Below are 24,522 nucleotides of genomic sequence, written 5' to 3' on the forward strand. Positions count from 1 at the left end.
TGAAAAAATTTGTAAATTTGGAAATCGTTGCCACGTTATTAACCGTAAAACTTTCCTAATTAGGCAGACATTTAATGTTGATAAAACCACACACAGATATATCTATCTACCTATCTACTTATCTATCTATCTATCTATATATATACATACACACACACACACACACACACACACACATATATATATATATATATATATATATATATATATATATATATATATATATATATATATATATATATATATATATATATATATATATATATATGTGTGTGTGTGTGTGTGTGTGTGTGTGTATAGATAGATAGATAAGTAGATAGGTAGATAGATATATCTGTGTGTGGTTTTATCAACATTAAATGTCTGCCTAATTAGGAAAGTTTTACGGTTAATAACGTGGCAACGATTTCCAAATTTACCATTTTTTTTTTTAAATATTGCAAGAGGATGGCATTGTGATGTCTGCTCATGAATTGGAGAAAGATTTATACTGTTAAAGGAAAAAAAAAAGTTTTTTTGACATTTTTTTTTTATTAAAGCTTAGCAATAATGAGAGGGATAGGGGGAAAAAAATCCCCCAAAAATGACTATCTTCAATATCTTTGGTGTGACGAAAGATTAGGAATGTCAGACTCAAGGTAAAGAGAAATAGAGATCCTGAAATTGAAAAGTTATTCGTTATAATAGTGTTAATGTTTTTATGATCCATGCCATATTAATTGCTAGTTTGATTTTACTGTCATAATTGAAGGAATGTAAGCTTAGCAAATTCTACTGATGATCATAACTTTAGTTTTGGCTTCGTATGTCTTTGCATTTAATTGGTGGCTGAATGGCCTCATTTCGTAAATCAAATCCGATTAGAAATAATGCAGTTCTCTAGTTGTAAAATATCGCGAGTTTAGTTTACTTTGAGTATGATAAAGTTATCTACAAATAAAATGTTGATATGGTACTCTGAAAATACGAGAGACAGGTACTACAGGAGCGTATCCATTTTTATTTAATTTACCGTATTTACGTTAGTCAGTCAAGACTCAAGAGTAACAGGTTTCGGACGTAACTTGCACTTCGAGCAATGATCAATCATTGGTGTAAGTGAATTTTCGTAATTATGTTAACACCAATTTCCTTAGTTTTAGGATAGGTAACATTTTAAGTTGTTGGACAACCAAACCGTCTTGGTATTCTGGCTTGTTATTGTTGTAATTTGGACTATAATTGGTAACGTAGTTGTCTAAGGATAATTAAGATTAAGGTACATTCTGGGCAACTTTTCAACGAAGAACTTGAAATGTGAAAAGACATGGGAAGAACAGCAGGTTAGTTAAGGATAAAGAAACCGTGTAGACACCTTTTTGGAGAAACTATGCCTAGGAAGCACGGAATTTCGGTTTTATTATAGTTACGATCGAGAAAAGCTTTTCTAATTTCCTCATTTCCTCCTACGCCTATTGACGTAAAGGGCTCGGTTATATTTCGCCATTAGTCTTTATCTTGAGCTTTTAATTCAATACTGCTCCATTCAACATCTATTTCGCGATTCATATCCCTCAGCCATATAGGCCTAGGTCTTCCAACCCTTCTAGTGCCTTTAGGAACGCAGCTGAACGTTTGATGAACTAATATCTCTTGGGGAGTGCGAAGAGTATGACCAAACCATCTCCATATCAATTTTCTACTTGAAAACAGGTATTTCCTATATGATTGCCCAAGTTTTTTCCCTATGTACAGGAAGATGCAGACCACTTAATAACTTTGGAAATTTGGAATACTATTTAGAAGTTCAATTTATACAGTTCAATAGCATTAGGATAGAGGTCCTCTTCCAAGATAAACAATAATTTAGGTTAAGAGAAAGAGCGGGAAATTTTTCTGAGTTGATAAGGAAACAAGAAGTAAAGGAATACATCTCTATCTAACACCTGTCCTAACCTGACCTAACTTATTTAGATATATATATATGTTAGATTAACCTTTTTTCCCCAAACGATTTTAAACATCTTATTCAATTAATCATTAGTTGTACACTAGTTTGAACCCATAAATATGAATAGCTTGGTTCTTATTAACCGGGATAATAAAAGAAGTTGTTTAGCTTACCGTCCTAAATTTTCCAAAGTAGTGGTTTGGTTGCTTTGAGGTAACCAGTATTTTTATTCAAATACAACCTCCTCTGATTTCCAATTTTATTCAAATACATCCTCCTCCGATATCTATTGTAAGGACAGTGAGACAAGCGTCACCAACATCAACTGATAGTTTATTCAAACATGCATGGGAATATAATACAGGGTGCGGATGGAAAGGTAGCATGGTGTAGGCGCCAATTCAGCTTGAACTTCCCGCCAAAATATATGTTTTCTCACATGAACAAATACACGAATTGCAAGTAAACAGAAACATGTAATGAAATAATACATATGTCAAATTGTAGCTCTGAGGGAGCGTAATACATATATATAGGAAGCCACGGTGTGGTGAAAGGAGAATTTAAATAAATAGACAATTTGTTGAATTTCTGGACGACGGAGGGAGCGGTGTCCTTACAAGTACTCCCCCCCCCCAAGACATCGGGCGGCGTAGAGGGCTGATGATTAATCTTCGTATCTTTTCGGGCATCGGAGGGTTCCTCTTGTTTTTGAACGGAGGGGTGCGTCGGCGGTCGGCGTAAGGATCTCTTCCTCTCGTTGTCGTTTGTTGATTTTTCTTTCATTGGGCGCCTTGTTTTGAGGTGGCACTCTGGATCTACCAGGTCCGGCGGAGGCAGTGTCGCTCCCTTCGAGAAACGCTGGTTTCACGCGGTCTATTGAGACCCAGTCTTCTTGGCCATGCACGTCGAGAAGGAAGGCTTTCGTCGTCTTCTTAATTACTCGGTAGGGACCTCGATAAGGTCTGGTTAGTGGTTGTCGATGGGCGTTGACACGGACGAAAACGTACCCGCAGTCATCCAGGTTCTTTGGCTTGAAATGCTTAGTTCTGTCCTGGTAAGTTTTGAGACATGGCCTGAATTTCCTGGCGATGTCCCTAAGATGATCCAGCTGCGTGTCGTTGGTTGATGTGGGAAAGAATTCGCCAGGAACTGCGAGCGCCTCCCCGTAAACCTTTTCGGAGGGCGAAGGCTCGCCATCTGCGCGAGGGGCGGTGCGAAGGTCGAGAAGTACCCAAGGAAGTCGTGATTTCCAGTCCCCGTCGGTGCAGCTCGCCATCAGGGATGCCTTGAGGGCGCGATTAGTTCGTTCGACCATGCTGTTTGCCGCGGGGTTGTATGCTGTGGTGCTGTGGAGTGTTGTCCCCATCAGGTTTGCCAGAGCGAGCCATATTTCTGAGAGGAAAGCGGGGCCTCTGTCTGTCGTGATGTCGTCAGGAATGCCAAATCTGCTCACCCAGCTTGACAAAAGGGCTTCGGCGCATGCTTGAGTCGTAGCTTCGGTCATTGGCGATGCCTCCAACCACCTCGTGGAGCGATCGATGATTGTAAGCAGGTAGCGAGCAGATCCGGAAGGCGGCAATGGTCCCACGACGTCGATGTGTATGTGACCGAAACGTCTTTTTGGTTGGGGAAAATCTCTTACCCCCGATTCGGTGTGACGGCTGATTTTGCTTGATTGGCAGTTGATGCATGTCTTCCCCCATTCCCGGGCGTCCTTTTTGATTCCTGGCCAGACAAACTTTTCAGACAGAAGGCGAGCGGTGGTGCGTCCTGAGGGGTGTGAAAGTCCATGGATGATGTCGAATATTTTTCTTCTGCAGGAGGCCGGTATCCAGGGGCGTGGGCGGCCGGTGCTGGTGTCGCAGAGGATAGTTACTCCTGCTGGTCTGAGGGAAATCGCATTTATCTTGAGCGCGGATGGCCCCGTCAGGTGATCCTGTGCTTCTTGGTCGGTGCGCTGTTCGGATGCGAGATTGGCGTAATCAATTCCCAGGTGGATTGCGTTGATTTCAATCCTTGAAAGGGCGTCCGCGACTGGGTTTTTCTTTCCTGGAACGTAGCGTATGGTGCACCCGAATTCGGCGATTGTTGCGAGATGACGTTGTTGTCGGGAGGACCATGCGTCTGTCGATTTTGTGAAAGCGTGTACGAGGGGTTGATGGTCCGTCGCGATTGTGAAGGGTGTGCCCTCCAGGATGTGCCTGAGGTAGACGGCGAGGAGTTCCCTATCGAAGGTGCTGTATCTTGTTTCGGCGGGTTTCAATTTCTTGCTGAAGAATGCCAGCGGTCGAGGAGAACCATCGACGAGTTGTTCCAGCACAGCCCCACAGGCGACGTTGCTGGCGTCGGTCGTCAGTCGCAGGGGCGCGTTGTCGACGAAATAAGCCAGGGTGGTGGCTTTTGCGAGGGCATCCTTCGTCCGGGTGAATGCCTGTTGTTGGGGCAAACCCCACTCAAGTTTTTTTTGTTTTCCCTTTCAGGACGTTGTCGAGGGGTGTTAGGGTCTGTGCGACGTTGGGGATGAAGTGTCTGTAGTAATTGACCATCCCCAGGAACTCCTGAAGTTGGCGGGTGGTTGTAGGTATCGGGAACCTTTTGATGGCGTCAACCTTGGATGTCATGGGTTTTACCCCGCACGAGGATACGCGGTGACCAAGAAAGTCCACTCCTTCCGCGCCGAACGTGCACTTGTCGAAACGTATGACCAGGCTGTTCTCCTGTAGGCGTTTGAGGACGGTGCTGACGTGCCTCCGGTGTTCCTCCTTGGTTTTCGAGAATATCAGGATGTCGTCGACGTAGCAGACGCAGAATGGTAGGTCGCCCCGGCATTGCGTAGACCGAAGGTTAAGTATGCGAAGGTATAGGATCCGAACGGCGTCACAATGGCAGTTTTCGGAATGTCCTCCGGAAATACGGGGACCTGGAAGTAAGACTTGAGAAGGTCCATCTTGGTGAAATATTTCCTGCCGTGCAACGCATTCGTTAGGTCTTGCATGTTGGGCAGAGGGTAGTGATTGGGCGTCGTGATGAGGTTTAGGCGCCTGTAGTCGCTGCAAGGTCTCCAGGACCCGTCAGGCTTTTTTACCATGTGTAAGGGAGATGCCCAGGGGCTCGATGCTTTCTTACAAATACCCATGCGTTCCATATCCTCAAAGGCGCGTTTGGCATCCTTCAGTTTCTGGGGCAGGAGGCGGCGGAATTTGGCGTGAGTAGGAGGACCTGTCGTCGTCTTCTAGGGAAACTGCATGGTGCCCTACATTTCTTGGCGTCGCTGCCGAACTGTTGGTGGTAGAAGCACCATGCTGGGTTAGTCCTAGGGTTTGGTCGTGTCGGTTGTGGCGGTTTCTTTCTTGCTAGAGCATTGATCTCGTCGTCCTCAGGGGCCGTTGCTGAGGAGTCTATGGAAGAGCAGCTGCTGAAGGAGGAGAACGAAGACGATACTGATGATGCTCCGAGGCGAGATGCTTTGGAGGCCTCGTGGAGCTTCTGAGCCTTCGACAGGAGTTCGTTCATCGGAAGCGTGTCGGCGTCTGTCAATTGGGCCCTTATGTCCTGTGGTAGGCGTCGAAGGAAGATCTCGCGAGATAGGCTAATTTCCCGCCGTCGGCCGTTGCTGTCTGTTTCGGGGAGCTTAAGTAGGCCGGTTAACTCGTCCCACACCTCGACAGGAGAGGTGTCACCCATGGGCTTGCCGGCGAGGTCCAGGACTTTCTGTGCCCTTGCTGAAACGGAGAGGGAGTAGATACCGATGAGTTTCGTTCTCAGGTCGTCGTATGAAACTTGGCCGGCCTGGGCGTCGAGCCATGGGGAAATCTTGTGGAATACCTCTTCTGGGATGGAGGTGAGAACAATGTCGGCCTTGGCGCAGGAGTCGCTGAGTCTAGCAACTCGGAAGAGTACGTCTGCTCTCAGGAACCAGGAAGCGGTGTTGTGTTGAGAAAAGGGCGGCAGTTTGACTTTGGGCGTGGAGGCGAGGCCGCTGGGCGCGATGGGTGTGTTGCTTCCGCCATTGTGGTCAGACGACGAATCGGCGAAGAGGTGGGAAGTTGATATGTCGGTTAAGCTCATCCTACTGCCTTACATGCACCGAGGTGTGGGAGAACCAAAGGCTGAAGCTTACGCCTAAGGTAACGGAGTAAAGAGAAGGTAGCACGGCCGTAATAAGTCCGTTAATGGCAAAGCCAAAACCGCTGATGCTACTTCAACTCCGGGGTCACCAGTTTTAAGGACAGTGAGACAAGCATCACCAACATCAACTGATAGTTTATTCAAACATGCGTGGGAATATAATATAGGGTGCGGATGGAAAGGTAGCATGGCGTAGGCGCCAATTCAGCTTGAACTTCCCGCCAAAATATATGTTTTCTCACATGAACAAATACACGAATTGCAAGTAAACAGAAACATGTAATGAAATAATACATATGTCAAATTGTAGCTCTGAGGGAGCGGAATGCATATATATAGGAAGCCATGGTGTGGTGAAAGGAGAATTTAAATAAATAGACAATTTGTTGAATTTCTGGACGACGGAGGGAGCGGTGTCCTTACACTATCTAGTCATCAGTGATCAAACTCAACCTGCCTCTTGATCCTCTACCCCTAACAAGTTACCACTCAAAGCTCTTTTTAATCTCAGGGCCTCACTCATATTAGCTACTTCATACCCATACCACCTTATCATTTTATGAATCATTACTGCCCAGTATTCTAATTTGTTCATGATAAGAGTGTGACTTTTCCGAAGCTTGAAGAACCATGGGAATTTTTATTGTGGTAGTTATAGTTGTTGGGAGGGTGCCCACATGCCAGGGAGAGCAACCATCAGTTTTTCTTTGGTCACAGTTTAGTACTCTGTTTGTTTTCACTTTTCCTTCATCCTTGCATATTGTGTTTACTGGTTTGCTGTTTACAGAAACTCCATGATCAGGCAAGCCTGGCCAAAGTTGCTGTATGTTCATGAGGAAGTCATTGTTGGATCCCCACCAACTTTGTGTTTTCTGCATGGGGCATCACCCTGTGATGAGTGTAGGGTGTGGCTGCTTGTGCAATAGGCTAAGCTAGCAAAGAAGAAGAAAATTGTGTTTTTCAATATTAATCTTACCCGATGATCATGTAGCTGCAACTCTGTTGCTCGACAGAAAAAAACCTACGGTCGGGATACGCCAGCGATCGCTATACAGGTGGCGGTGTACAACAACAGCGCCATCTGTCGAGTAGGTACTCAGGTACTTCTTGTCAACAAGAACCAATTTTTCCTCTGTCGTGCCAATGGCAGGACCTACTAAATACGCCGTCCCTAACTGGATTTGTTTTCACAACGATTTGGTGAAGTACACTATTCCAGTTTTGAGCTTTCGCTATGCAGGGGTTTTATCTTCATTTCAAAACTTGAATTCGTTTTCGATACATTTAATTATGGTGACGAAGAGAGTATGGACTCTCTTTCACTTTTAAATGGCCGACCCTTCCCTTAGACGGAAGTGTGTTTAGGTTTTTGGTAATTTTGCTTAACAAGTTATAGATCTATTTATTTTATATCTCTCCGCCTTGATAGGCCTCTTCGATTAACTTTCCATTTTTTATAAACTTATAAAAAATTAATTTTTATGTTTGTTTATATGCGACCTTTCCTAATAGTAGGCGGTCCTTACTTGGAACCGAAGTTAATTAACATTGAGCCCGTCATATCGTATTTAACCTTTTTAGAATTTAATACTTTTTAATTTTAATGTTTTATGAAAGAATTTCTTTGATAGTCTCGTACTGTTTTCAAAGATGAACTAACGTTTAGTTTTTTAGACTCCGCAGTTGTTGACGTTCAGGACGTTCAACATGCGCTCTATCGTTACGATAAAGAGAGAGTGTTTCACGGTTTCACGTTGCAGTAAGAGTAAACCGATTCTAGCGTTTCGTTCATTCTTTCTTAGCTTAAATGGTTTAAATTCTAAATAAAGGAACTTTTTATTTGGGAAACCTTTCAGTTTTTCCTTTTAGCAAATAACATGTTTTAACGATATATAATTGGGCTCTTCTCTCAGGTGCTAAGTCAAGAGAGAAGAGAGAGAGAGATAGAGACGGGGGGAGAGAGAGGAGAATAAACGTTTCGTTCAAGCGGGTAACGTTGTTCTCGTTTTTTACTCTTCTCCCTAGTCGCTGTAGAGGAAGAAGGTAAAACGTTTCTAGAGTTTTATTCTTGTTCCCAGGCTTTAGGCGGTGAGAGATTGTAAACGTAGTTTATTTGATCTAGTGTTTAGTCTCTTTTCCAGCCACTGAATTCGTTTTTTACTCTTCTCCCTAGTCGCTGTAGGGGAAGAAGGTAAAACGTTTCTAGAGTTTTATTCTTGTTCCCAGGCTTTATGCGGTGAGAGATTGTAAACGTAGTTTATTTGATCTAGTGTTTAGTCTCTTTTCCAGCCACTGAATTCTTTATCTTTATTTATGTTTTTCTGTTGCATTGTAAAACTGTTTTCGCAATTACTACCTTTTAATGAAGGATAGGATTGCGTGTTTCAGGTAGAAATCAGTTAAAGTTTCGATTTCAGTGAAATAAGTGCAAACAGAAAATCAAAAGTGATAAAGTGATATGCGCAAAGTGTTACAGTGTTGCGTCCGAGGGTTCGTCTGTTCGTGCCAGTTGTTCACCTAGTCCGGGACCTCTTACAAGCTCCCAAGCCCAGGGGAGAAGTAATGTCGAACGACTTATGGGTTCCACAGGCCTTGATCGACGAACAGACGTTTTTCCCTCCGTGGTTTCGGGCGTATCTACACACGTTGCCGACGTGAGATCGCCCCACCCACACAAAGACGAGAGAGCCCTTTATTCCTCGTCTGCGGAAGAGGTTTCTCGTAGAAACCATGGACCAAATCTTGCAGCTTTTAAGTGCAAGTCGGTCCCTTCCGCGCAAGTCCAACGGCCCAGGTGTAGCCACTGGGTCAGTTCGGACTCGCTGCAGTCATCCGACGACTGCACACCTCCCAAGAGAGGCAAGGTGGTACCGCACCAGCTGTTTTAGACCCTCAGTCACAACGGACAGTAGCTCCGTTTGTTGCCGTTTTTTGTAGACCCTAAGTGGTCTTTACTGCAGTCTATGCAGACTCAGTTAGCTGCGGTTATGCAGGAGTTTCGTGCGGAGAAGGTTTACACTGCTCTCGTTAGCCTACAACCTACCACGGTTGTGCGCCCAGCTCACGCTGAGGCTGCCTGCTCCCACACTCCGGCTGCGGAGAGCTCCACCTCCGATGCGCAATCGACCCTGCCAGACGCATGTTAACGTTAGCCGACATGCGGCTCCCTCTGTTAACATGCGTGAGCTACCGCATCAGCAGTGGGAAGGTGGAGTCAAGCTGCCGTGTTTTGACGCGATGCGTTAGTTTCCGCAACCCACGGCAGTCCCCACCACGCACCACCACTCCGCTTTGGTTGTTGCCTGCTCCCACACTCCGACTGCGGAGAAGGTTGACGATGCACCCGTTTGCCTACAACCTGCCACGGTTGTGCGCCCAGCATGGCTGCCTGCTCCCAAACTCTTGTTGTGAGAGCTCCTCCACCCATGCGCAGTCTACCCTGCCAGACGCATGCTGACTCCCACAGGCACACGGAGCACTCCGTTGCCGTGCGTGAGCTACCACAAGCTGCCGTGTTTTGACACGGTGTGTCAGCCTCCGCAACCCACTGTGGTTACCGCCACTCGCCCGCAGCAGACTAGTCAGTCAGGAGTTGAGGCTTTCCCACACAGCTTTGGTTGTTGCCAGCTCACAGACTGTCAAGCAGTTACATGACGTTGCCTTCTGGTCTGCTACTAATGCACCAGTGCTGTATGTCCTCACGCACCTGTTGTGGTTGACAGTTCAGTTTTTGACAGTTCACAGACTGTCAAGCAGTTACATAACGTTGCCTTCTGGTCTGCTGCTTATGCACCAGTGAGACCCTCACTGAGATAACCTAGCTTTTCTCGGACATGGTTCCTGTAGATGAGAAAGTGCTGTTCTCCCTCCTTCTGATATTCCTTTGAGGACTCTGTCATTTGGAGAGGAGCCTTAAGCTGCTTAGCCTCCTATGGACTTTAATTAAAAGCATAACAAGGCTTCCAGGGATGGTAAATGGTTCCGCTTCGGTCGCTAACCCCGTCTGTTGCCACACCTGCTCCCTTAGACCCTAATGGGCTTTGTTGCAAGACATGCAGTCCAAGCTTGTGTCCTTGATAGAGGATTTTTTACGGAGAAGAACCTCCTAGCCAACAACCTTCCTCCGGTTGGTTGTACGCCCTGTTGACGCTGAGGTATCCTACTCACGTCCGCCAGTTGAGGTGGTTCCTCCACCGGTGCGACCCAGTGTGGGTTGCCAGTCGCACGTTGACGTTAAGCGACTCTCGGAGGTGGTTGTGGACGTTCAGTGTGTCACTAGGAAGACGTTCAACAACCAGCAGAGGTGACTTGTTGTGACGCAGTGCGGCAACCTCAGCAACCCGGTAGGGGGTTGGTTGACTGCACAACCCAGACAGTCTAGACAGTTTCGGGTTGACACTGTTCTTCCTCGCGTCCCCATGGTTGACAGTTCACAGACTGTGCAGCAGAACCATGATCTTGTGTCCGGCTCCGTCACGCATCCACCAGGGCGACCGGATTCAGCGAGTCAGACGTTGCCCACTCCGTTGCCGTTTCCTCATCAGTTTCGGATGAGGAACCCTCTGATGAGGACATTGCTGAACAAGACGATCAACCCCCAGCCCTGTTATCCATCCAGAAGATGCTGAAGAAGGAACACTGCCCTGTCAGGCTGTGGATGAGTCTGGTTAGGACACTTTCATCCGTGGTTCAATTTGTGTCACTTGGAAGACTACACCTCCGTCCTCTTCTGTATCATCTAGCTTTTCACTGGAAAAGGACAAGACGCTAGAAGCGGTCTCGATCCCGGTTTCCTGAAAGATAAAGTCTGGTCTGACTTGGTGAAAGGACTTTATCAACCTTTGAAGGGTCTTCCCCTGACTGTTCAGACTCCCAACCACGTTCTCTTCTCGGACGCATCGGACGTAGGCTGGGGTGCGACATTAGGCGGTAGGCAATGCTCGGGATTATGGAACTCAAGTCAAAGGACAATGCATTTCAACTGCAAGACGCTACTGGCAGTACGTCTGACCTGGGAAAGCTTCAGGTCTCTCCTTCAAGGCAAAGTGGTGGAGGTGAACACGGACAACACCCTGCTTTGACGTACATCTCCAAGCAAGGAGGGACCTACTCTCTGACATGGTACGAGTTCGCAAGAGACCTCCTCTCCTGTTCAACAGGTCTAGACTTTTCACTAGTAACGAGGTTCATCCAAGGCAACTTGAATGTCATAGCAGATTGTCTCAGTAGGAAGGGACTAATAATTCCAACATATTGGACCCTCCACAAGGATGTATGCAAGAGACTTTGGGCCACCTGGGGCCAGCCAACCATAGATCTCTTCGCAACCTCGATGACCAAGAGGCTCCCAATACTTTGCTCACCTATCCCGGACCCAGCAGTAGTTCATATAGATGCCTTTCTTCTAGATTGGTCACATCTAGATCTATATGCATTCCCTCCGTTCTAGATTGTCAACAAGGTACTGCAGAAGTTCGCCTCTCACGAAGGGACAAAGTTGACGCTAGTTGCTTCCCTCTGGCCCGCGAGAGAATAACTCACCGAGGTACTTCGATGGCTAGTAGACGTTCCCAGAACACTTCCCCTAAGGGTGGACCTGCTACGTCTGCCACGCGTAAAGAAGGTACTCCAAGGCCTCCACGCTCTTCGTCTGACTGCCTTCAGACTATCGAAAGACTCTCGAGAACTAGAGGTTTTTCGAAGGAGGCAACCAGAGCGATTGCTAGAGCAAAGAGAACATCCACCCTTAGAGTCTACCAATCGAAGTGGGAAATCTTCCGAAACTGGTGCAAGTCAGTATCCGTATCCTCGACCAGTACCTCTGTAACTCAAATAGCTGACTTCCTCTTATATCTGAGGAAAGAACGATCTCTTTCAGCTCCCACTATCTAGGGTTACAGTAGCATGTTGGCATCAGTCTTCCGTCACAGAGGCTTAGATCTTTCCAACAATAAAGATCTACAGGACCTCCTTAAGTCTTTTGAGACCACGAAGGAGTGTCGTTTGGTTACACCTGGTTGGAATTTAGACGTGGTTCTAAGATTCCTTATGTCAGACAGGTTCGAACCGCTACAATCAGCCTCCCTGAAAGATCTCACCTTTAAGACTCTTTTCCTGATATGCTTAACCACAGCTAAAAGAGTCAGTGAGATTCATGCCTTCAGCAGGAACATCGGATTCTCATCCGAAACGGCTACATGTTCTACAACTTGGTTTTCTAGCCAAACACGAGCTGCCTTCTCGGCCTTGACCAATATCGTTCGATATTCCAAACTTATCGTATGGTTGGAAATGAACTAGAAAGAGTATTATGTCCTGTAAGAGCTCTTAAGTTCTATTTTAAAAACCTTTAAGAGGCCCGTCTGAAGCTTTATGGTGTTCAGTTAAGAATCCATCTTTGCCTATGTCAGAGAATTCTTTACCCTATTTTATCAGACTGTTAATACGAGAAGCTCATTCCCTTCTGAATGAGGAAGACCAAGCTTGGCTGAAGGTAAGGACACACGAAGTTAGAGCTGTCACAACTTCCGTGGCCTTTGAACAAAATAGATCTCTGCAAAGTATATTCGACGCAACCTATTGGAAAAGCAAATCAGTGTTCGCGTCTTTTATCTTAAGAATGTCCAGTCTCTTTACGAGAACTGCTACACTCTGGGACCATTCGTAGCAACGAGTGCAGTAGTGGTGGGGGCTCCACCACTACAATTCCCTAATTCCAGAACCTTTTTAATCTTTCTCTTGAAATATTTTTGGGTTGTCCGGAAGGCTAAGAAGCCTTTCGCATCCTACTTGATTTGGCGGGTGGTCAAAATCATTTCTTGAGAAGCGCCTAGATTAGAGGTTTTGATGAGGACCTTTAGTATGGGTTGCAACCCTTCATACTTCAGCTCCTAGGAGTCGCTCAGCATCCTATGAGGATCGTGAGGCTCAGTAAGGAAGACGTACTTAAAAAGGCAGAGTAATTGTTCAAGTCGTCTTCCTTACCAGGTACATACTTATTTATTTTATGTTTGTTATTTTGAATAACTGCTAAAATGAAATACGGGATACTTAGCTTCTTATGTTAACATGTATGCTGGTCTCCACCCACCCCCCTGGGTGTGAATCAGCTACATGATCATCGGGTAAGATTAATTTTGAAAAATGTTATTTTCCTTAGTAAAATAAATTTTTGAATATACTTACCCGATGATCATGAATTTAAGGACCCTCCCTTCCTCCCCATAGAGACCCAGTGGACCGAGGAGAAAATTGGTTCTTGTTGACAAGAAGTACCTGAGTACCTACTCGACAGATGGCGCTGTTGTTGTACACCCCCACCTGTATAGCGATCGCTGGCGTATCCCGACCGTAGGTTTTTTCTGTCGAGCAACAGAGTTGCAGCTACATGATCATCGGGTAAGTATATTCAAAAATTTATTTTACTAAGGAAAATAACATTTTAAGAGGGATTCTTCGATATCACACTTAATATTGGCAAAGAAGCTTCATAGCTTCTCCTCTTTGACTTAGCATTGGCAAAGAAGCTCATTGGCTCGTTCTTCTCTTCGAATAGTTCAAAGCATGCTGTGTCTCCTTCATATTCCTCTTGAGCTGGTTGCTCCGAAGAAATTCGTAGTGGGGTGGGAGACCCTGCCCTGCCCTCCGGGTGTGCTTTGAAAGGAGCAGAAGTATAACTTTCTTCCAGGGAAGGTAAACTTGTCTGCCTCTCTTTCAAAGTATGCCTGTTGCTGTACTGCCTGATGACAATGTTTATTAAAAACTGAACCTATGGAAGTCGTGATCTTCCCTGGGTATCACCGGCATCATGATAGCAAGGAAGCTTCTGGAGGTATTTTCTGGTGTCTGGACCCTGAACTCTTCCCCTGCTGCACCCTCCTCTTCAGTTGTTCTACATTCAGAGGAGTGACTTGACACGGTCAACCTAAACAGACCTTGCCTGCTGCTTGGGAGGATCCTGGGTCTTCTCTCGCTGTAGTTTTGATGCTGCTAGCCTGGATATCATTGATGTCTGTAAAGCCTGGGCAGGGGTATCAGAAGAATATTTACTTTCCTTACCCCACCTGTCTCTACCTTACCTGCCACCCCAAAGAAGATATCACTGAAGCTCAGAAGGACCATTCGACTAGTCTGTAGAGACCTTGACCAATCTCTTGCCACATTTCTGTATGAGCAATGGTGTAGGAATATCACTGTTTTAATGATTAGAAAATTATGAAATAGAAAAAAAAATGGCAGCTGCAGCTAAAATTACAGAGATGATAAGAGTGTCACGTCTGAGATGGTGGGGTTAAGTGTTGAGAATGGATGGTGGAGGGAGAGTGAGGAGGTCTTGGGAGGAACCTGTTAGGAAGGCAGGTAGAGAATTAGATGGTGTGATAAGGTGAAGGGTGATATGGAGAGAAGAGGTTTGGTGGAAGAGGATGCCTATGATGGAAGGCATTGGAGAGGGTGCATCAGGCAACCGATCCTTTAATGTAAAATTATTACAAATAGTCAGTCCAGGAAAGTTTTACTGGGATTAAAAGGCAAGCTTACCTTGTTTAGAGCTTCACTATCGCATAAAGATTTTCATTATTTTTCAAACTTGCAACATAAAAAGTGAAAGCATTCTTGGTTTGGGCCTAGAAATACATATATCTCATCAGGTGAATTTAATTCAAGGTTTAAAGTGCACTTTGAAGACTTAGAAGAATTGTAAGTGCCAAAATGGATCCTGACTCTGATGTTGAAATACAGTAAGGAATGCAGATATTGCCTTACACCAGGAGGAGGAATTAATTGACATGACTGTGAACCCCAAAGCAAGTGCCTTTTTCAGAAGAAAAGGTCTCCATGAATTAGGGATCAACAAAAACAATGTTGCAAACTATCATCGGCTTGTGTAATCTTTGAGCCATTTTTACTTGCTTTCCCTAGCTCATACATAGTTGAAGCTGGTTTCAGTCATGCAATGCAGTCTTAACAAAACAAGAAGAGAAGACTGAGCCTGAAAAAAACGAGATTTCCCATGTCTGGAGTGCACTCGCCTGCAGCCTAATATCACTATCCTTTTTGAGTTCCATCAGATACATCTTTCACATTAATGTCACTATTGGAAGAGGATGATGGTACTGTATGTTGCACTGAGACGATACATATATTGTTTCTGGGTCGAACCTGTGGCGCCGGGCGAAAAGTCCTTCTTGTATACCTTTTCTGATAAAAACCTTCCAATTATACCAGAGAAAGATAAAAGCATGGAATGCTGAGGTTACAACCCTCGCGCGAGCACCTTTTGGGTGTCGTGTATAAAGCAAAGGCGCGTGAAATCCACTATTCACAGGTTGTCTTCCATTTAGTTAATTCCTTCGCCAAAGGGATGGGCCGATACAGAGGCCCTAGACACATCCCCATCGCCGCACCACCCACGCCACGACGCGAGCGCCATCTGAACAACATCCTTCTTTTTGGAATTCAAAAGTGTTGAATGTTTTCGTTGTGCTCTCGGTCTTTTTTATCTATCGTGGATTTATTTTGTCATGTCCGAAGCTCCATCTTCACACATTCCAATGTTAAGTACCATAGTTTGTTTTGACAGTATTTTATTGTACCGGGCTTGTGTTTTATATCCAGTATAGTCTGTTTTATTATTCCCGTCTGGCCGTTCATGGCGGCCATTGTTTGTTCACTTGTTTGGGAATTCTTCTTTATCTGCCCGTTTAGTACTCTGTCACTTAGGTTCTTGGTTAAGTCCCTGGCCTTATGCCTTTAGAACCGTTATTATTTTTATTTTTATTTTATGCTCATGGTACTTTTTGCAAGTAAGTCCAGCCTACGATCGAGATAGCGATTTAGCTTTGTTTTTGTTTAGTAACCGCCCGAGGCGTTCGTCACTCGACTCGGTTAAAGGAACAGTGCTATTTATTTTAAGTTTTAACGGATGCTATTCTTCGATCGTAGTATTATATGGATGTACATTTTTATTTTATACGTTTATAATAGTGTTTTGTGATTTTTAGTCCTGTTTTTGTGTCCAAGAGAGCGGGAGATTGGGGTCCCCGTTTTCTGTTCGCAGTCACGAGTTACCCCTTTCTCTCGTTTTCTTTCTTAGCTCCGGTGGGGGAGCGGATTTCCCGTTTTCCGTTTTGTGCGTTCAGCGGGTTCTCCCTCCCTCACCTCTCCCCCTCTGGGTGGATGATAACTTACGAGTTATTTATTTTTCGTGACTTTTCAATTGTTAGCGTTATTTTGGTCCGTGTTTCGTCCTCTCCCCGTTACGGCTCGGGAGTAGTTATGAACGTTATCCACTCCGCCTTGAGTTATACTCCGCCACGAGGGATTCTCAATAACTTTCGTTCTTTTGTTATATTTATATTGTTTACTACATGGGACGGGCTTCATATTGTTTAGATAAGACCCTCCGGTGGCCCTTACTTCGGTCTCAGGCCACGGCCATATCCACAATAGCCTTTGTTATTACAACTGTGTTGTTATTCACAATAATTATTCAGGACCTTTCTTCTCCCTCCGGCCTCACCGGAGATCGTAAATACGCTTTACTATAATCTAAGCTTTAGTCTTTAGCTACGACTTAGCTTTTTATCTTTCACAATTGAATTATTAGCCACAATTGAATTATTCAGGGCATCTCATTATCCTCCGGCGTCACCGGAGGTCGCCCAAACACTTAACACTTAAAGTTGCCTTAGCTAATTAGCTAAGGCTCCTTTATTCAGGACATTTCATTACGATCCGGCCTCACCGGAGCTCCGGCTTCACCGGAGGTCGCCCATACACTTCACACTTATATTTGCCTTGCCTTTAGCTAAGGCTGGTGTTTGTATTTATTTTAAGGGCATGTCACTGCTTCCCCGACCCTTGGAGGTCGGCGGATTACTTTAAGCTTATTATCCTTATGTCATTAACAGACATTGGGTGCATTACAAATATACAGACAATTGAATTTTAAAGTGCCAACAATGGTATGGGGCAGTATCAACTTAAAGTTAATAGTTAGTTGTTTGGTCAATGCAATATGGGTGCTTAGGTAATTCAGTGAGTGCCAGAACTCTAAAATAATAGGTTTTTATCCCTTATCAGAGTTTCAAGCATCACCAGACTCATGTCTCCTTTCTTTTACAGAAGGCCCGTTGTACTGCTGAAGGATGCTCTGCCTCGTTCAGCGACCCCGTTGGGCATGACCTCTGCCGGTCTCATGCTCACTGCTCCATTCCCTTTATCCAGGAACCGGGACAGGCCCAATACCCAGTGTGGTTCCCGGATTTGTGCTCGTTCTGTTACGAGTTGTCGTCAGTTCTGCTGAATGATGATGTAAGTGGGTTTTCCCTTTGTTCCTTATTTCTCGTTGGCAGACACTAATATAGACATGAATATGATATACACAGTATATTTAGGAGGGCAAACCCCCTCCTCCATCACTAATCACTGCAAATCTTACAGGCCGATGATGTCTCTCTTCGGTCAGCAAGGGCTACTCTTCGGCCGTGGGTGTCGGGCTTTGGCAGGAATGCCCCGTCTGGCTCTCCCTATCTCCTCGATGGGGATATGGCCTCCCGTCTCTTCCCAGGCTCGACTACTGCTGCAGTCTCTCCTGACCTTGCTGCCCCTTTAATTGAAGAAGTCAGGGCTACCATTTCCGTGGAGGACGAAACCCTCGTACCGATGGACATGGCTGGTCTGGATATAGACGTAGAACCCAGGGACGAGCAGGTAAGTGGTGCCGAGTTGGTGGAAACCCTTTTCTCTCCTACTCCCTCTTCTACCTCTTCCTTTCTAGGTTTTGAAAACTCTAAGGCTTCTCCTCGGGATCCCTCTGCCTCCGTACGACCCAAGGTGAAGCCACTTCGAACTTATAAGACTTCAGCTTTGCCAGTATCAACGTCACCGGTCCCCGGACCCTCGACAGCTCCTGATATTCATATTGCTCCTCGTAAAACCACTACTCCTAAGAAGTCTAAGTCTACCAAATCCAAGAAAAAACCAACGGGTGACTTTCAGGTACCCTGGGCTGATCTCCTCCCCATCCAACTGATCAAAGGATTGGTCAGGGATCAAGTTCAACATCACTCTGGTGCAATAACAGAGATTAAGGATATGATGGCTACTCTGATCCGCGCCGGAACTCAGTTCCCTCCCCCTTCTGCCCCAGACGCATCGAAGCTGCCGCCCTTCGATAAAAACAATCCTTGGCGGTTTGCTTTGCATGCTCCATTCGTAGATGGCTCCCTAACTCTGGAGGGCATGGGCACCCGCCCTCTAGAGGACCTGGAGTTCTATCCCCCGGGCCTAGCATTCCCGTTCAATGGTTTTGTACGGTTAAAGGAACATGCATTGGTCCGTATGGACAAGGTACCGAAGGAAACGGTCATATTTCCAAAAGAGCAGGCCCAGGCTATCTGGGCCAGAACACTATCAGAGTGGGGGTGTATTAACTCCAAGCTCACCCCTCACAAGGGTTCCTACACTATTTTTACGACAGCGGCCTCCATCTCTTTGCCGCTCATAGACAAAGTCACAGAGCTGACTATACAGGCCATCAAAGAAGGCTCTTCCATGCCGGCTCTCAAGGAGACGGACCCCACCTCTTTGCTTATTCCGGGTTCCTCGGCAGCCTGGGATGCTGCGGCCTCTACCTTCACGGTGGGGAAACTAGACCCGGACTGTGCCTCTACTCTTTTCTCTGAGAAGCTTCCCAGATTAATAGAGAGTCTTCTCAAAACTGAGTTCGAGACCCGTACTAGACTTGCTAGGTCCCTCCAATCCATCACCTCCATGGAGTCCCTTGCATCTCTTTACCCAGAGGAAACGCTGTTCAGAGTCGCCACAAAGAACCAGCTGCTATCCTACCAAATAGATCTCCATGACTTCTGGTCAGCACGGGTTAGTTGCAGGAAGTTCGTTCTGTCGGAGGCCACCATCAGGCATGAGCCGAACAGACTGATAGCTTCCTCCTGCTGGGGTAAGACCCTCTTCCCTCAGACCGAGGTGGATAAGGTTCTTCAGGACGCAGCGAGGGCAAACCAGAATTTGGAGGTAAGGTGGGGTCTCTCAGCCAAAAAGAGGTTCGAACCCCAGAGACACACATTCTTCAAGAAGAAGCTGAGGTTTAGTCCTTACAAAGCGGCCCGGGGTACCTCGTCCCCACAGCCTTCCGTGGCCTCGACTTCTCGACAACAGGCGCCTCCTCAGCAGGTAGTCTACCTCGCTGCCCCCCCTGGTACACAGCCCAACCCCTCTTGGATGCCCTCACCTGCATACAACCCTGCCTACGAACCCTCCGGTTCCTTTCGTGGATACCAAAGAGGGAGTTCCAGAGGTAGAGGACAGTTCCGCCAACGCGGCGGGCCCAGAGCAAGGGGTTCCCGTGGAGGGAGGGGCCCTAAGTTCACTCCCTCCCAATGATGTGATGCCGGTAGGAGGGAGACTTTATCACTTCCGGGATCATTGGACCTTCAGTCCATGGGCTCACAGCATAATATCAAGGGGCTTGGGTTGGAAATGGTCACAGGGATCCCCTCCTCCACCGGTGACCTTCTTCCAGAGACCCACTCCCATCCTGGAAGAGTACACTGCGGAGTTACTCAAGGAGAGAGCAATCAAGCGGGTTCGATCCCTGAAGTTCCAAGGCCGCCTGTTTACAGTCCCGAAGAAAGACTCGTCGGCGTTGAGGGTAGTTCTGGACTTGTCGAAGCTCAACTCTTACATCCTTTGCGACAAGTTCCGTATGCTGACTATCTCTCAGGTACGGACCTTACTTCCCCGTGGGGCCGTCACCACCTCTATCGATCTTACCGACGCCTATTATCATGTCCCAGTAGCTCGAAACTTCTCTCCTTATCTAGGCTTCCGTCTCGGCAAGAGAGCCTTCGCATTCAAAGTCATGCCCTTCGGTCTCAGCATTGCCTCCAGGGTATTCACGAAACTGGGGGAGACGGTGCTCGAGCAACTCAGACACCAAGGGATACAAATCGTCGCCTATCTGGACGATTGGCTCATTTGGGCCCAGTCGCACCAGGAATGCAAAAGAGCTACGTCGAAGGTACTCCATTTTCTCGCCAAACTGGGCTTCCAAGTCAACCTCCGGAAGTCCCGCCTACAACCATCAAGCCTCTTCGAATGGTTAGGCATCCGTTGGGACCTCTCAAAGCACAAGTTCTCCCTTCCTCCCAAGAAGGTGAGGGAGATAGCTTCCAAGGTCAGGAACTTTCTCAAACACAAACAGGTGTCCAGAAGAGCTTTAGAACGAGTCCTCGGCCTACTCCAGTTTGCCTCACTGACCGATCTCCTATTAAAAGCCAAACTCAAAGACATCAATCGAGTTTGGAGAAAGAGGGCGACAATACCTTTAAGAGACAAGACCTCGAAGATCCCCTCTGTCTTGAAAATGAGACTACAACCATGGTCCGATCGGAGGAACCTCTCCAAGTCGGTTCCTCTACAGTTCCCCTCTCCACAAGTGACAATTCATACCGACGCGTCTCTGAGTGGTTGGGGGGGTTACTCCCAACATCAGATGTGTCAGGGCTCTTGGTCACCCGCCATGAGACAGTTCCATATCAATGTTCTCGAAGCCATGGCGGTGTTCTTGACCCTGAAGAGAATCTCCCCTCCGAGGTCGACCCACATCAGAGTAGTCTCAGACAGCACGGCCGTAGTCCACTGCCTCAACAGGGGGGGGTCCAAATCACCCAACCTGAATCAGATCCTAGTCACTATCTTCACCTTGGCAGCCGACAAAGACTGGTTCCTGTCAGCAACTCACCTAGCAGGAGTCCAGAATGTGATAGCAGACGCATTATCCAGGACGAGCCCACTGGAATCGGAGTGGTCCCTGGACATGCACTCCTTCCGGTGGATACTCAGGCTGGTTCCAGGTCTCCAGGTAGATCTATTCGCGACCCGACTCAATCACAAACTCCCGTGTTATGTGACACCGAACCTGGACCCTCAGGCTTATGCCATGGACGCATTAACCCTGGATTGGAACCATTGGCAGAAGATCTTCTTATTCCCTCCAGTGAATCTTCTACTGAAAGTCTTGCACAAACTCCGCTCCTTCAACGGGGTAGTAGCTTTAGTGGCACCTCACTGGCCAAAGAGCAGTTGGTTTCCTCTCCTCCTCGAGTTGAAACTCCGTCCCTTCCGGATCCCATTCCCCAAACTGACCCAGGTGGTCCAAACACGGACTGTGTCAGATTCCTCAAGGATAGCCAAAACCCTAACTTTGTGGATTTCATGAAGTTTGCGGCACGTAGGGACGCAAACATCGACCCAGATAATGTCCTCTTTATAGAATCAGACAAAAGGGACTCAACGATTCGCCAATATGATTCGGCGGTTAAGAAACTAGCGGATTTCTTAAGGACTTCAGACCATTCGGTTATGACTCCTAATTTAGCCATCTCCTTCTTTAGGTCCATTTTTGACAAAGGCCTAGCAGCTAGCACTATAACCACCATTAAGTCAGCTCTGAGGAAAGTCTTCCTGGTTGGGTTTAACATTAACCTGGCGGAGTCTTATTTCTCATCTATTCCAAAAGCATGTGCTAGGCTTCGACCTTCGGTCCGTCCTCAAAAGGTCTCTTGGTCTCTAAATGATGTCCTCAAACTGGCCTCCGACACGGACAACGAATCCTGCTCTTATATCACTCTTCTTAGGAAGACTTTATTTCTAACAGCTTTGGCCTCGGGTTCCAGAATCTCAGAACTAGCAGCTCTCTCACGAAACTCAGAGAACATGGATTTCCTCCCTTCAGGTGAGGTACTTCTTTCACCAGATAGGGCGTTCCTAGCTAAGAACGAGGACCCCCAAAATAGGTGGTCCCCTTGGAAGATTATTCCTCTTCTCCAAGATACTTCTCTATGTCCGGTCACCACTCTCAGGGCCTTTTTAGCCAGGACTGCTACCCAATCGTCTGGCCCCTTGTTTATCAGAGAACAAGGAGGTACCATTTCCATACGTGGCATTAGGCAACAGATCCTATACTTCATTAAACAAGCCAATCTGGGATCATTTCCCCATGCTCATGATATCCGATCGATAGCTACCTCCATCAACTATTTCCAGAATATGGACTTTGATAACCTTAAGAAGTACACGGGTTGGAAATCTCCTATGGTCTTCAAACGCCACTATCTAAAGAACTTACAGGCTCTTAAATATCCAACGGTTGCAGCTGGGAGCCTTATCTCTCCCCATTGATCTTTTGTTCTTCCTTTCATCCATCTCTTCTCTTCTCCCTCCTACCCGCCACTCGCACCACGACGCCGCTTCCTTGGTGGTTCGTTAGCCCTAAGTGTATTACATATTAGGTTAATATGATTGTAACTATTATTGTTTTCCCTTGTTATTAAGTTGGGATATTCTTAGCCATGTCAGTTTTGTTGCATGTTTTCCTCTGATACTCAGAGGTTTCCTTGTTATCATGTTTGTTTATCCTTACTCTCACTATGCCCTGTGGCTAGTTTATATTTTATGCCTACTTACCTGAATTATATATGATTTTCTTTACATGGTGTTGTTTCTCTCCCCTTATTAAATTAGTAGTTATTGTTGGGCTTGGAAGGCATTCTCTGGTACATTTTCGCCCGGCGCCACAGGTTCGACCCAGAAAAGGGATTTTGACGAAGGAAAAATCTATTTCTGGGGAGAGACTTGTGGCGCCCGGCGAAACCCTTCCCCTTATTTTACACGATCCCACCCTTTCCTTTCCAAGCCATCATGGTCAATACAGAAGGATGTTGTTCAGATGGCGCTCGCGTCGTGGCGTGGGTGGTGCGGCGATGGGGATGTGTCTAGGGCCTCTGTATCGGCCCATCCCTTTGGCGAAGGAATTAACTAAATGGAAGACAACCTGTGAATAGTGGATTTCACGCGCCTTTGCTTTATACACGACACCCAAAAGGTGCTCGCGCGAGGGTTGTAACCTCAGCATTCCATGCTTTTATCTTTCTCTGGTATAATTGGAAGGTTTTTATCAGAAAAGGTATACAAGAAGGACTTTTCGCCGGGCGCCACAGGTCTCTCCCCAGAAATAGATTTTTCCTTCGTCAAAATCCCTTATTTATACATCTAAAGTTCTAAACGTATTTTCTTACTGTTACCTTTTTATAAAACTGCATGTCAAGTACAGTACTAATATTATTCAGATTGTGAAAGTAATGTATGGTCTTTTTCTCCTTCTCTAGAGTCTAGTCAAACTGTTATGTCTCTGAATTGAACCTTGATGTAGGTAAAGTACCAAACTTGAGTTACTGCTATATTTTAGAACAAGATAAAAGAGGGAGGAGGAATATTAAGATAAACCCATCACTTTATTTTAGCCTTATGTTGAGGAAAGTACAATATATCCATTGGGGATAAAGGTTCCTCCATGGCTGGCTGTTTATGATAGAAACCTAGCCTTATCACCGGGATTTCAGGTCATAGGTGGATAGGAATTGACACTCCTGCTCCTCCTAATGACTGATTGTATTATGTCCCTGGATTTTAAACCAGCCAGTTTGGTTACAGGGAATTCCTCCCACCTAAGGATAAGTCTCCTATTAAAGGGTAAGGATTTGTATTAGTGTAGGAATAAACTAAAATTTTTAAGTCCTTTTCATTTTTCCTAACTATACAAACCAGAGTTCTTTAAGTTACACTCCTTGTCTCAAGCACCTCCTTGCAAACACTAGGCGAAGGTAAAAGTGGTTTCTTAGTGAACCAGCAAGGCGTGGGGACAGGGCTTCCCCGTTACCTGGCAGTAACTACTAACACCTTTTTTATAAATTTTTCCGGCTGAGTTCCAGCTTACCTAAAATCATACTCCTATTAAAGGACTCAGCTTTACAAAGTTAGGAAAAATACAGATTGCTTAAAAAATGTGTGATATCTGATTTTGATAGGGCATGGTTTTGTTCCTCTTCAAACAGCACAATTATTGTTCTTCAAGAATAATGATTTTATTTTCAAAGCTCATTTCAATTATGAAATAGTTTTGTTATTGCACTATTTTCTTTAGCTATGGAATCTATAGCCAGTATAATTGACTAGTTTTGATTTTAATGCTATTTGTTGATATTACAATGCAAATATACAAAAAGTTTTCACCTTGCAAACATTTCCATTTCTTCTTACAGTCATCGGACATACAAGGCTACAAACTGATGCTGTTGGGAATCTCTAAACAACCGTGGAGAGTATTTGCACATATATGGTTTATTACCATTATCAGAGGTAGGGAAAGATCATAGAGTATGTGGTTTGCCTTTATGAAATGCATTCTGATGTAGATGTACAGTATAGTATTCCAAAACAAAGTTTTTGATCATCTAGTTAATATGTCAGTCAGTGCTGTTTTTTCCATATACTGTAATGTTTTCAGTAGTATCTGGAGTTGAATCCCTTATACAGTAGTAGCAACTACCAGCACTTGTTTTACTCTTTGCTAGACCACTGTGGGAGAAGCTACATTTCAG

At 45.7% G+C, this 24,522-nt stretch overlaps 1 protein-coding gene and 1 long non-coding RNA gene across 2 annotated transcripts in view; one reads left to right on the top strand and one right to left on the bottom strand.

The window, feature by feature from the left end:
- LOC137653742 (uncharacterized) overlaps nucleotides 1–24,522 on the bottom strand; it is a 132,825-nt gene that overhangs the window by 92,050 nt on the left and 16,253 nt on the right. The window lies entirely within an intron of this gene.
- Nucleotides 988–24,522, top strand: part of LOC137653744 (uncharacterized) — a 29,951-nt gene continuing 6,416 nt past the window's right edge. The window contains exons 1-2 of the long non-coding RNA XR_011046540.1: nucleotides 988–1,094; nucleotides 24,184–24,280. This is a non-coding gene — a long non-coding RNA (uncharacterized lncRNA). The remainder of the gene's footprint in view (nucleotides 1,095–24,183; nucleotides 24,281–24,522) is intronic.

Source organism: Palaemon carinicauda, chromosome 14 (assembly GCF_036898095.1).
Source record: "Palaemon carinicauda isolate YSFRI2023 chromosome 14, ASM3689809v2, whole genome shotgun sequence".
In the NCBI taxonomy this organism is placed as follows: domain Eukaryota; kingdom Metazoa; phylum Arthropoda; class Malacostraca; order Decapoda; family Palaemonidae; genus Palaemon; species Palaemon carinicauda.